General features: G+C 40.7%; 1 protein-coding gene across 2 annotated transcripts in view; it reads right to left on the bottom strand.

Annotated features, from left to right (window-relative positions):
• acss3 (acyl-CoA synthetase short chain family member 3) overlaps nucleotides 1–14,444 on the bottom strand; it is a 66,993-nt gene that overhangs the window by 30,966 nt on the left and 21,583 nt on the right. The window lies entirely within an intron of this gene.

Genomic DNA, 14,444 nt, shown 5'->3' with positions numbered 1-14,444 from the left:
GATGAGAGATGGCATCGTCTGTGGAACGATTTGGACGGTAAGCGAACTGTAGTGGGTCCAGTGTGTCTGGTAGTGAAGAAATGATGAAGTCTCTGACCAGGCGTTCAAAGCACTTCATCACTACTGAGGTGAGGGCTACAGGGCGATAGTCATTGAGAGAAGCAGGGTGGGGTTTCTTCGGGACAGGAACAATGATGGACTCTTTGAAGCATGTGGGGATCACCGACTGAGATAAAGAGATGTTGAATATCTCAGTGAACACAGGAGCTAGCTGGTATGCGCAGGCTCTGAGGATACGACCTGGGATGCCGTCTGGTCCTGCTGCTTTCCTGGTGTTCACTCTTTTGAAGGCTCTCCTTACTTCATGCTCGGAGATGACGAGCACGTTTCCGGTGCTGGCAGTATCTTCCTGTCTGCAGCCGTTACCGCCGCTAACACTAGCATTGTTGGAGACCTTAGCTGCAGCCTCGAAGCGAGCATAGAAAGTGTTCAGCTCGTCTGCCAGAGTCACGGCCGCGTTCGTCATACCGGTTGTTGGTGCTTTATAGTCCGTTATTGTCCTTAGTCCCCGCCACAGGCTCCTAGAGTCACTCTGTTGGAGTTGTGACTCTAGTTTCCTCCCGTAGCGCTGCTTCGCCTCTTTCACCGCCCTCCGCACGTTATATGACGCGGCTTTGTACGGGTCCATGTCCCCCGTCGTGAGTCCCGTGTTGTAGGCAGCGGTGCGGGATCTCAGAGCGTCGCGGATGGTTTTATCCACCCACGGCTTCTGGTTGGGAAACGTTGTGATAGTCTTTGTCTCCACGGTATCATCCGCTAGTTTCTCGATGAATCCCACAACCGCTTCCGTAAACACGTTGACGTCATCGTCGGAGCTGTTTCTGAACATGCCCCAGTCTGCGTCATCGAGTGCGTCCTGTAACGCGGCCACCGATTGATCCGTCCAGCGCGCGACCTTCCTCTGAACCGGAACTTCCTGTTTCAGCCTTTGTTTGTATTTTGGCATGAGGAAGATGGCGGCGTGATCAGATTTGCCAAACGGAGGGCGGGATTGTGCCTTGTAGCCGTCCTTGACCGTAGTGTAGCAGTGGTCCAGTGTCCTTTCACCCCTGGTGGGGCAGGTGATGTGTTGATAAAAGTTCGGCGTTTGAGGTTGGCGCTATTAAAGTCCCCCGTCACAATAAGCGCAGCGTCCCGGTGTTGTGTCTGGTGCTGTGTGAGTGCCTCATGCAGCTCGCATAAGGCAGTGACCGTGTCCGCTTGTGGTGGAATATAAACGGCACTTACAATGGCCGATGTAAATTCCCGAGGTAGATAAAAAGGACGACACATGATTGGACCAAATTTCCAAATGTTCAGATTTTACTGATGGTTGTATACATGCATTTTTACTGTTAATAACCACTGATATTAAAGGTATTACTCTCTTCCTATCATTTAAGACAGAAGATTCAAAGTAACCACCTAAATAATTGTGGTTAATTGGTTCTTGCCATGTCTTAATTTCTCATTTCCCCGCCATATTAACTTGGGCCCATGAGTTAATAATCTCATCATCTGCTCTATTCCAGGATAAACCCCTTCAGATGCACCATCTCATTTACATGTGGTGCTCAAAACTGACTAATCTGTGGCTATGCAATAACATCTCCCACCAGGGTCGTGAGAAGAACTTGCAAGAAATTAATAAGAGCACAGATATTGGTTTAGCCTGGCTATTAAAACATATTAAAGACAAGCTTTTGCATAATTTATGGAAACTTATGAATCTATGTGAACACCCCATATGTGATTGTTAAACATCCAACTCAAAAACTTTGGACATAGCTACAGTCAAATGTCCTGCAATTTAAGAAAACACCAGCAAATAGACCATGCAAAACAAACAAACACACAAACAAAAACAAAAAAAATGGGAAAAAAATGATGTAAATAGAAAAAAAATGATGTAAATAGAAAAAAAATGTTGCAAAAAAAAAAAAAAAGCCAGGTATCACCAACTCACTCAATGAATGTCAAATCTTCTACAAAGCAGTGAAGAAAACTTGTTAAAATAATTGTAGTAAAACATTCAACACCCCAAGTTATCATTCTATTATATTCTCATACCATATCAAACCTATTACAGGCTAATGCATGGGTGTCAAACAGAGCCCACTGGTCAGAACTGGCCAGTCAGGTGCAATGGCTTTGTACAAAAGTGTGAACATTTCAAAGGAGGATGAGGGGTCTTTTTTTTCCTCTTACTGTCTTCTTACTGAAAAACACATTACCGACAGCCTGCCTTACTACTAGGCAGCAGCAACATGGTTAACGGAACCGGCATGGTTCAATTCAATTAAATTTCATGGTTGTGTGTTGGTCCTTTGCAGAGCCTGCGCACAGCTTTGCAGACTGTCATCTAGGCGTTTACCGTCGCTAGCATGTAACAACCAACCAGTCTGTGGACCACTCTTGCTTTTGCTGTTGCTGCTTCCACTGCAGAGAAGACCAGAGTTATAACATAAAAAAGAGCAGAAGTGAAATTGAATGTTTAAAACAATGAAAACTGTCCACTGGGGCCACCGTCCAAGTGTCTCAGGCTGCTTTTTTCATCCCTGATGCTTTTTTTTTTTTTTTTTTTTAAATAAATGTCATCTCAGGCTGTTCTGCAAGTGGATCGCTCACTAAATGTGAACTATGAACTACTGATATGTTCTTAACAGTAAAAGGTTATTATTCAGAGGTTTTACTGGTCCAGCCTACGTGATATTTAACTGAGTTGTATACAGACCATAAACATAAATGAGTAATATGTGCCACAAAAAGGTTACAAACCACTCTAATAATAAAATATCCATGAAGACTCTCAGATATCCTGATTTAAATTAACACAGCAGAGTAAAATATCCCTGTTGAACCGTTAGGTAAAGATTCTTTATTAACCTTTGATCCAGCCGAGCACTCTTTCTCTTTTCCAACAGCAAGTGCTGGCATGCTAAAAGCTTATTTTATTATGCGTTTTCAATAAGGTTGCCTAAAACTGCCCTTCGCTATCTTACTGAGAAGAGGAGGATGTTTAGAGTCCACTGCTGTGCCAGCAAAGCATTCGGCAAAAGCCGTGGGGAGACATTTCTCAATTCTACAAATTTATTTGACATGACAGATACTTTGAGGAGGTCCAGTTCACTTTTGAGATAATTTCATTCTGTTTGCGAAAGCATCTGCCGTCTGTCAGACTGAGTCGAAGAAACAAAGACAAACAGAGAGAGAAAGCCAGACAGAGTCAGGACAATCTAAAAACACCACTACTGTGGGTCCATCCGTCACCACTCACTGGTGAAGCAGCCAAAACCTGCCAACTGGAAACACATATTTGTTGCCAGGCAACACCAGTGACATCAGCAACCTCCATCATCAACTCCCTCCACCCTCACCAATGGCACTTGGGTCTTAAAATAGCACTTAGATTATTATCAGGCTTCAAAATGGCAGACATTTGCTCATATGAACATAAGGAGAAGTGAGCTGGGGTTGCCAGCCGCGTCAGATGGCCTAAACTATGATATACATTAGGTGGGTGGGGGTGAGTAAGGGGTGTTCATTCATTTTCCAATATCTGTATATATGTGAAAGCAGCATAAAAACAACCAAAATAAAGGTTAGGTGTTAAAAAAAAAAAAAGAGCAGCGTGGTGCCATGTCTGGTTGAAACAGGATGAGTCAGCGCATGACAGAGGGAGGCTGAAAAATAATTGAGTCCACTGCAAATGATTCAGAAAACTAATCTCATCTGCACTGTAAGTACTCCAGAGAGAAAAGTAATCACAAGGTCAAATTAGTCAAACTCGAGCTCGTTAGCACAATTAGATATTCGCAGCAAAGAAGATTTAAATTTAGTGTTGCATGCAAGTCCGGAGAAAATGTCTGAGATCAAGTCCTGCTTGTAATAGTTTTTAAATCCAGAGGCCGCAGACGTGTCTTAAACATGCTACATCCAGCATTTTTAAAGCATCATCTGCTTCCAAGGAGCCAGACTTTCTTGTAAAGTGGTCTTGAGCAACAATTCTCCACGCTTACTGACGGGCTTTCAAAGCTTTTCACTGGCTGCTTTTTTACTCGTTTTCAGTCCAGTCCTTGTACCTGACCATTTCACAGGAAGATTTTTTTGTTAAGCCACTTAACACTGACCCATATAACATTTAAACATCAAAAAGGTCTGCTCAAGGCAAGTGTCTTGCCCAAGGACACATCGACCGAGACTGTCGGAGTCGGGGCTCGAACCGGCAACCTTCCGATTACAAGACGAACGCCCAACTCTTGAGCCACGATCGCACCCAACTAAAGGTATAAACCACTGTTGTGTCTACAAATAACAAACAACTTAGCAAAGAACTCATTTTAAATTGTATCTTTAGACCTTTATTGCTAGCAGCCTATCACAAAAATTGACGTTTTCAATTCTTTAGTTGAAACTATGAAAAAATGTCAAAGATAACACAGTCTGACAAGTATAAAATAGTTTTGTGCCAATAAGGTAATTCCCACAGACATATTGGTTGAAAGACTTGGCATTTCTCAACATGGTGTGTAGTGTGTCCATAAAAAACTGAGATTAGATCAGTAGATTAGGTAAGTGGAGGACAAAGAAGTTGCAGTTTTTCAAGACACTGAGAAATTTAGTTCAGCTTTTGGCACAGCCCTCCACAACAGTCACAGTTTCTAATGTGGCCACCTTGGAAAAAGTATGAACCACTTTATTACCCTGAAAAGTATTACTCTCTCCACACAGAAAGGCCCCAGGTGGCTTTGAACCCAGAACCTTCTTGCTGTGATGTAACAGCACAAACCATGAGATCAGCGTATGTACAAATGATCCTTAGAAAAAGGTCCAAATCTAAGGTTCATTGGATAAAGGTTTAAAGGAGTTTGTGCCGATGACCAAGTTGTCCCCTTACTCCAGAGACTGTCATTTTATGAGTGGAACTCACCTAAACCCCAACTGGTCGCGGCAGATGACCGCCCCGCCCTGAGGCTGGTTGTGAGGGAGGCTTCTTCCTGTTAAAAGGGAGTTTTTCCTTTCCACTGTTGCCAAAGCACTTGCTCATACGATTACTGGGGTTTTCTCGGTTTTCTTTATATTATTGTAGGCTCTATACCTTTCAATAAAAGGCGTCTTGAGGCAACTGTTGTTGTGATTTGCTGCTATATAAATAAAACTGAAAATGAATTGAAACTTTATCATAGTTAATCAACGTTTCTACTCTTAGCTTTGTGTGATGTCAGCAAGGAATGTCCTTAACCCTTTACTGGCCAAGCATCATTTAGGCCGCCTGGACATATTTGGTAATTTTGGCTGTAAAAGGGCCAAAAATCATATTATAAGTGAATTCTTTTGCCCCTTTTTTCAGAATAACCTCAGCTTTCAATATCTGGGAGTCATTTTACATTATTGTATTGTTGTGACAATGGAACAACAGTTAAAAGTGGAAAAAAATAAAAATCAGACTCTGTTTTTTCAGATTTATAACTAAGTGGAAACTGATATTCAACAGGAACAAAATGTAAAACAACATCAACTTTAAATATGAACTATACTAAATATGTACAATAAAGTTTTGGGGCCTTCTCCACGCCCATCAGTTTGCTCTGTGAGTTATCAATTCTTACATGTGATTGGACCCGTCGCAGTTCGTGCTTCCTAATGATGCACCGTAAAGTTTTGTAAAGCTCGTTTTCTCGTCTTTTAGTCACCATTTGAAATGTCTCTCTTGCCCAAATGGTCGAGGAGTTATGATAGTGCGAAGCGCACCTAAGTGGAATTGGCTTTTCTTTTTCCAGAGCAGTAGCTTGCAAACCCACTACCTTTGTGCTACCGTAATGCACCAAATATCCCTGTAAAGCGCAGCTTCTCTTCTTTCAGTAACTGGGTGAATTTTTTCTCTTGCTCAAATGGTCGATGAGTTACAGTAGTTCGAAGCGCACATGGTCAAACGTAGGCGGGGTCGTTTAAACAATCAGAAGAAGAAGGGGGGGAAAAAAACGCAAAACTAAAACTGCAGGGCTAAGGCCCAAGGCCCAGTACAAGATTTAAAAAAAATTGAGCCATGACTGACATAAAAATAAAAAAATAAAAAAAATTTTTAGATGTGAATCACACAAAGCCGCTGTAGTAGAGCCCATGCAGCTCATTGGGCTATGCAAAGAGCTAATTTCAGCCAGAGCACAAGTAAGTCGCTTCCATGGTCAAGGATTAGATGAATGGAGAATATTTTGAATGGTTCACAGTTCACTAATGGATTAGAATAATTAAAATGTGGAGCTGGAAATGATAAGCTTCAGGTTATTATGCAGAGAATCTTTGACCTGTAATCTCTCTGTGGTATGTCATGTTACCCCATCACTATGACACATCAATTTTTCCTCCAGGTCCCTCTGTAGAGCTTGCGAGATCTCTGCTTTCAAAACAGACTGATGCTAGCTCTTTTGTGTGACTGATTACCAATCAGCAGTGGCACATCTTTGGCTGAAAGGCAGGGAGAATCCTCCAGAGACAGATGTGAGAACGAACCGAACCCTGAGACGTTTTTAAATCTTTTCAGTGGTGTGCGGCTGCCACTGCTGATGAACCGCTGAACTGTCAAAGATACTGTCAAAGAAGAAATGAATTGGATGATGCATCTTTTAACAGGAGCTGGAAAACACACATTCTGTTTGATAAATAAAGAATGCTACAGTGATCATACAGCAGCTTTACACTGAGGAGCTTCAGAACAAGACAGCCCCCATCCTGGGAAGGGTTTCAAATGTATGTTATCAGCAAAAAGATACCGTGACAAATATTTAATTTCATTTAACATTGATTAAGGCTTCTCAGTTAAAACAGACTAGAATCAAGTGCTCGTTTCTTAGCTTGCAATGACAAAAATATTGAATTTAATTTACTTTAAATCCAGGTTATGTTGCTCATAAGCCTAAATTCATCCATATTATTCTACTAAACTTTGTCTGCTATTCTCTTCTGCTACTCGTCTCATCATTGCTCGGGGTACCAGTTTTCTCCTCATCGATTACAGCTTTCAACTGCTGAATATTACACTCCAGGATTAGAGGCTTGCAGCTGGGAAGATTTATGAGCAACAAGCACTGACGATTGATTTTGTTCAATTCTATCTGTTTTTCTGGTAACTACAAAAAGAGCACCATGCAAGTAGAGGGACAGATGCATCAATATTTATAGATGAAAGCCAACCCCCACCCACCTACCCACCAAAAGCAAAAACTGTCACCCATTTATTTTGAAGTTGAAAGCCAAATAAGCAAACAGATTTTGCTCTTTAGGTTTTTGACTGTAATGAGTTTCTCAAGGAGTCTGTGTCTTATTTCAGTGATTTATATTTTGGAGTAAATGAGCCTTGAAAACTAAACTGCTTTCCAATGACCAAGTTTCTTCTCTTCTGCTGAAGAAGAAGAAGGAGAGTTGTCAAGGTGCTGGCATTGCTAAAAGTTTGTTGATCGATGACCTGTGTTCATTATGACACTCCCAGATATAGGGCTGTTCGATATAACGCTATATATCGATGACGATATAAAAACGTCTATGTTTCATTTTACGCTATCCTTTGTTTCGTGGTGTCGCAAAATAAACTGTTTACGGCAATATTTGTTCATCGTTTTGATGGTCACTGTAGTGGCTATATTCAAGTTCTCTCTTTCTCTTACATTTAATATAACCACACTACAGACAGACAAGGGCTTGTTTTTATGCGTTGTCGTTAGCAACAACGACGGTAAAACCATCGCGTGTCCGCTTGTTCCACATAAACCTTTCACAATAAAGCTCAAGATCCTGTTGAGACTTTTCAAAATAAACTGAATCACGTGAAAGATGCAGAGTGTTTATGGATGAGAAGCAAAAAAGAGCCGCCAGGTGCTAAAAACTAAACCTTAGACTCAAACGTTAGAACAGGCTTTTCCCCGCAGCACGCCGTGTAATAAATACAAAGAAAACGGCGGCTGTTACAACTTATGTCTAAAAATGTATAGTTTCATGCATCAGTTAAAACACTGGACTCCAGGTACGCGACGCGCAGCTGGAAACACTTCACGCAAGTCAAGCTGCCCGAGATTCACAGAATTTACAGAAAATGTTACATTTTTGTGATTTATATCGTTATCGGACGAGAGATGTCTTAATATCGGGATATGAGATTTTGGTCATATCGCACAGCCCTACCCAGATAGTTCACTCACAAACTCATGCTGGAGGACACCATACAAACTTTTTTTTTTTTTTTAAACATCATTTGCTTCTTACTTACACTTGAGAGTTCTGTGCCAACAGAAGTAAACAGTAAGACAGATAAAATAAACCTGTTCACAAATCCATATCCATTATTACAGAATCAAACAGCTACAATGTAATCAAGGCTCATTTGAGCAAGAAAATTAAAAGGGGCCAAGTATGCTTTTTCTAATTTTCTGTCATATGACCACTGTCATGTGAAACCCTTACCAGTTTCTCATAAATTATGAGAGCAAGTAGAAACCAGGAGCTGCTGATCAAAAACGCAAGATTGACTGATCATCAGCAAATGTGACCAACTCCATAAGCAGACCTGTTGGAAGTTTGTTCGATTGGAGCATTCAGGTCTGTGTTAACACAATTCAAAATTAGAAAAAGACTTAAAAAATGTCTTTGTGTGTGATTTTTGGAACAAGGTCCTTTGGGCAGACAAGGCAAAAGTCGAGATGTCTGGCCTTAGTGCACAGCACCACAGTCGGAGGAAACCAAACACAGCATATCAGCATAGGCACATCATAGCAACATTCAAGTGCTATGCTGGAGGCATGATGATTTGGGATTGTTTTACAGCCACAGCACTTGGGCACCTTGAGTCATTGAGTCAACTATGAACTCCTCTGCATAAGACTGAATCTAATGTGAGGCCATCTGTCCCACAGCTAAAGCTTGGTAGAAACTGGGTCATGCAGCAAGACAATGTTCCCAAACAGATTAGCAAATCTGTAACAGAATGTCTGAAAAAGAAAAAAAAGGTGTTGCAATAGCCCAGTGAAAGTCCAGACCTGAACCTGACTGAAATGCTGTGGCAGGACCTTAAGAGAGATGTGCATAAATGATTACACGCCAAACTCAATGAACTAAACCAACATTAGGCCAAAGAACGATGCGGATAAAGTCATACAGAAAATTACTGTTCAGTCCTGTGAGAAATGTTTTACATGACTGTACACACTTTTGGATTATTTCAAGTTGAACAAAAAGTTCAGGCTTCAGATTGGACTCTGACAGTTTTCTCTTATCTTTCCAGTGCCATCCCTTTGGTCATCTCAGACACACATCTCTGGATGCAAGTACATTATATCAAACCCACTTCTGTTCAAACCTTTTGTTTGCATGAGCCAGACTATCATAAGAAAGGAAGAGGTGCCAGTACAGCTCATTTCTGGTTGGAGACCAACTCGGGGGCACAAACATACATGTACAGTGGAACCTCGACTCACGAATACCCCGTTTCACGAAAAATTCAAGTTACAAAAGGCACTGAACGTCAATATTTCTGCCCGTGTTACGGCAAAATGCCCGAGTAACGAAATCCGCTGGCTCTGATTGGCTGAGCCTACAATGCCCAGAATGCCTTCTGAATCATGTGACAACCCCTTGGCTTCCGTACTTGCCCTTCGCTCTTCCACTTGAATGACGTATTGTTGTTCTAGTTAGCAATTAGCCTATAGCCTATCGTTCAGCATCGCCTCACTCAAAACGCGCAATGGGTGCTTCGACTTACGAAAGTTTTCGACTTACGAAAAACCTTTGGGAACGAATTAATTTCGTAAGTCAGGGTTCCACTGTATATTAAATTATATTATATGTATATAGATTACATTATATATGTTGTATCAGGCTATGCAATACCCAAGTGTGTTAATATAATTGTTGGTTTTAATTTCTTCAGAGCAACTGCTGCTCAAATAAAAACTGAAAAGGTGTTCAGCTCAGACAGATAAAAAAAAAAAAAAAAAAATCAACTGCAGCCTCAAGACAAAATGACAAACTATGATGATTTAATGCATATGTATGTGATGGCAGTGTCTCTTTAACCCACACGCTTCTAGTCAAACAGTCCCTGGCACACAAAGAGAAAGAGGGTGAGACAGGGAGTGACCCACTCTACCGTGAAAAAGTGGAGAACACATTTGGATTGCAGTGCTGGCCACCAGCTGCCAGTTATTGAGTTTAGCAGGGGGTGAAGAATCCAATGGGATTTACACATCTAGACAGAAATCAAGAGGGCGCCAGAGGTTTTTCTCCAAACCCAATAAATCACCTGGCTCGGATAGCCACGGAGCGTGACAGGATTTTGTTTTGGTGCGTGCATGTGTGTGTGAGGGAGAGAAAAGGAAGTGGGATTTAAACTTGACTGATACAAACACCCTTTATGTTCAAGTGGAATGCAATGCTGTCTCTCAAGCACTAAGGCTACAGAGAGGAAGATGGAAATCAACAGCTCTGCACAACACATATTTGATAGTGGGTGTTTGTTTTGGTTCAACACTCTGCACTGCCAGTCAGAGATGGACCTATAGGTGGAAAGCAATAGGTTCTAATATACAAATAAAAGGGAAAGCAGCTACATAAGATGACAGCAGAATGCTCGTGAGCATCATGCTTGTGTTTGGCAGTGGATTACTGCTACTTCTTCGTTACCCTTCAACTCCCACACTGGCGATATGAACAATAAATGCTCATGCAAAGCTTTATGCAACAAAAATGTGAGTCTATGAGTGTTTAAACTAAGAACAGAAATACCATAGAGAAGGGATCCAGTACCGATGCAGCTCTTGTGCTAATCAATAACCGACAATATATGAAACTGTTGCCCAGGGATCGGAAGGTCACCACCCAAGAGAGTACCCATCATTAAACCCAGTCTAGACTGAATGCAGGCTGCCTCCCCAAATCAAGCACGCTATCTGTACTGAGACAAAAAATACAGGCATATTTGAATGCTCCTCTGCCTAACAAAAGCAAAGGTGCCCCTAAAGGTTATCTTAAATTGCAGACAATCAATCACGGTGGTAAACAAAATTTACAGGGTGAGGTTTGGCAAGCAATGCACTGTTTGTATATAGAATGTTTTAAATAATGTAAATATATCTTTATGTGATGCACAAAGCTTCACTACATTATTAAACAGACATACTGTGGATTCCCAGCCAAGGCTTTCATTACTTAAATCCTAAAGTTGCTTTTGCCTTTAGGCAAGATGTTGTTCTACTCTTTATTCACCAGTTACCCATAGCCAGCACAGGCTGAATTACCTGGAAAGTTTGTTGTGAGGAGAGGTGTGTAAAGGCTCAAAATTCTTCTGGCAAGACACGACTGGTTTTTGGAAAGGAACAGCTATTCTGGGGGTGTTCAAAAGGTTTTGAAATGTGGGCATACCAAAATTCAACAATATGGACTCAAACTACAATTTGTGGAATCTATTCTGATCTTGGGCACAGTGGCAGCAGTTTAAGCAGACGTACTCAGACCTCCCAGTCAAAAGACACTGACTAACTGCACTTCTCATTCCATCACTATGGGTTAGCCCATGAACCCTTATGATCTTTTGGTCTCTTCATCATAATAGACCACTACTGAATCCATATCATTGTAATTATGGAAACAAAAAACAACAGCAAAAGGCCTGATATCTTAAACGTTTAATGTACCCCCCATTAGGAAACCCCAAGAACAAATGTGCCTTTTCCAAGTCCCAAAAACATGCTGAGTAGTTGGAGAAACTCCCATGACCTCAGTTTAATAGCTCACAATTCTATGACACAAAATGTAAAGCTCTTTATATTTCAATTCATGCTGGACAACACAATCAACCAAGCAGGCTAATCTGTTCTTAGATTGGAGTGCCCTGCATGTACCAACGCTGAAGGTCAATGGTTTCCCCACAGTTCAGCCACAGTATTGATTCCATATTTAACACAGGGATGTCATCTTCTCCAACATCGATCCCCCATCTGTGCTGACAAGATATTAAAAAACAAAGCGGCATAATAATAATTGTGTTCTGTCACTGTGGCTGACGATATTTATCATAGTTCATTAGTTCAAGAGAACTAAAGAAATGAAACTATGGGTGTGATGGAGGACATGACATTAGCATGCTGCGTGGATTCAAGCCTCCCACTCAAAAAGCTAATAAGGTCTTTCTCATTGAAGACTCAATACAAAAGAAACAGTGCAGTGACAGCTAGAACTCAAGAGTTCAATTACATATCTTACTCCCCTGAATAACAACAGTCATGGTGTGCCACAGGTTAACTGGAAGATGAAGAAAGGAAGCCTGTGCTCTCTTTCAAAAACCACAAACTCCACCCAGGAAGTTAAAGGACATATGACGCTTTTAAAAAATGATGATCAGAATTCACCTTTCTGGGGAGACCATTAATCCAAAGTACAAAGCGGCAATGTAACTGACTATGAAAATGGAAATTTTCAGATAGACCCAGGTGAAAAGCCCTTTGCACCAGGGCTGACTAACCACAAATTCCTACATTCATGTTTAAATGAAAAATCAATACGATCAGTTAAATCTTGTTTTATGTATATGTATTATTATAAAGTGTGCACCAACAAACAGAAAGACTCAGCATTAAGCTGTCTAACTCAAAGCATGCTTCAGCTAAAAAGCAATTTGAATTTACACCCCTGAACAGATGGACACCGTCCCCCTGATTCTTTTCCTTCCTCTTTATCTCTTCATTAAATGCATAGATCAGTCCTCACATCTCAGGATCCCAGATGGGTATGGTGACCACAACACATCCCAACAAGTTAAATGTGAGACAAACAGTATTTGTAGAACAAAGTAGGATGTATTAACAAGGCTTGGAGGTAGTCAAATATACTATATTTGAGTTTAGCTTTTCTAACTTTCTCCCTCAGCAAGTAAAATAAGAAAATAAGCTGACATTTGTTCTTATAGTCCCATTTTCTCTTATAAATTCACTGTTATTTCAGCTGCTGTTATGCCTGGTAACAGTGTAACAGTTTCAGCGAAAAAGTAGCTCAGCAAAGTAAGCCTATTTGAACAATTTTTAGCCAAGTTTGACATGCATATACTGTGTCACTTCACACAATATTTTCTCATGCGTGAATAACCAATCATATTCAACAAAATCTGTAACTTTAACTTGTGATTTGTGGCTTTCACAGGACATAGCACCGAATAGGCTAACCACTGTTTGACTAGAATAAATAGACTTCCCTTCAAATGCAATGGTAAAAAACGGACTTTAAGAAAAGTACATGCCCTCCAGGGCCAGTCAAAATGTGGAACGTTGTCTTAAGATGTGGGACGGGAGGGGGGGGATATAACTGCTGTGCAGTCTCATTTAAAGAGGGATATCTGGGCACCCTACATATCATTGCAAAGTAAAATAAGTTATAAGGACACACCAGCCAAGCTTCTTGTGTCAGTGCTGCTTGGCAATGTGACCACTTGAGAAAAGAAAATCTATAGTCCCATCAGAATGACAACTATTATAGCAAGTAATGAACTCAGCCTTGGTAAATACATATGATAAAATGGGCACAACTGTCATATGTTATCTGATTCACTTTGAATATGTTAAAAATACAATAATAAATGCAACAATGACATTTTTTGACTTCTCTCTTAACCCTCCAAGCCATTTATCTGACTATCATGTCTATAAATCCCTTTGCTGTGTATGATGCCATATCACTAGAGTGATGATGGGTTCCCAGAAAAGCTTGAATTTCAAGCTTAAAGTGCTACAGTTCCCCCATCAGAGAGGGTCTAATCCCCCAAACTGTGATACTAACCGTACAAAGGATTAATCACAGAGGAAAGTGTGATAAAAATGTGCTAAATTATGTCAGCAGGCATTTTGGGGAATAGTGATTTTCTGGAGTAGCCCTTTGCTCGAGGTCAAGTTAATGTCAAGGTGCTAATAAAATATAGGAAAGCTCACATTTATAGTCATCTCAAGCAGATAAGGTTAAAGAATGGCTGATTCTTAAAGATCAAGTTAAATTACATCATCTCATGGAGTTCATGCTAATAAAGAACTTCAAGTCTTTGAAATCCTTTCCATATCAAAAGGACTTTGTCCCTAAATTTTAAGAAAAAAGTGCTTCTTAACTTCATATAATGGCATAATTAAAACTGCAGTTCACTCAGAGCATATGGTAAAAGATAAATGTTTTAACAATTTTGACATCAACCACAAAAGAAGAAAAAAACAAAAAAAACAGGGGTATTAAGTCTATGAAGTTAACTTTTGTATGCCAGCCTGGCCGTCCTGTGATGATACAGGCCCAAGAAATAAAAGGGTTGCTGCACAGCTCAGTGAGGGATGTTTAAGAATGAGCCAGCTATTTCAGTTTTCCGGCTTCTGTTCAACATGAAACCTTGG

The sequence above is a fragment of the Aulonocara stuartgranti genome (genome assembly GCF_965226115.1).
Source record: "Aulonocara stuartgranti genome assembly, chromosome: 17".
Classification (NCBI taxonomy): Eukaryota; Metazoa; Chordata; class Actinopteri; order Cichliformes; family Cichlidae; genus Aulonocara; species Aulonocara stuartgranti.
The sequence above is the reverse complement of the archived record's forward strand: the minus strand, read 5'-3'. Positions and strand labels throughout refer to the sequence as shown.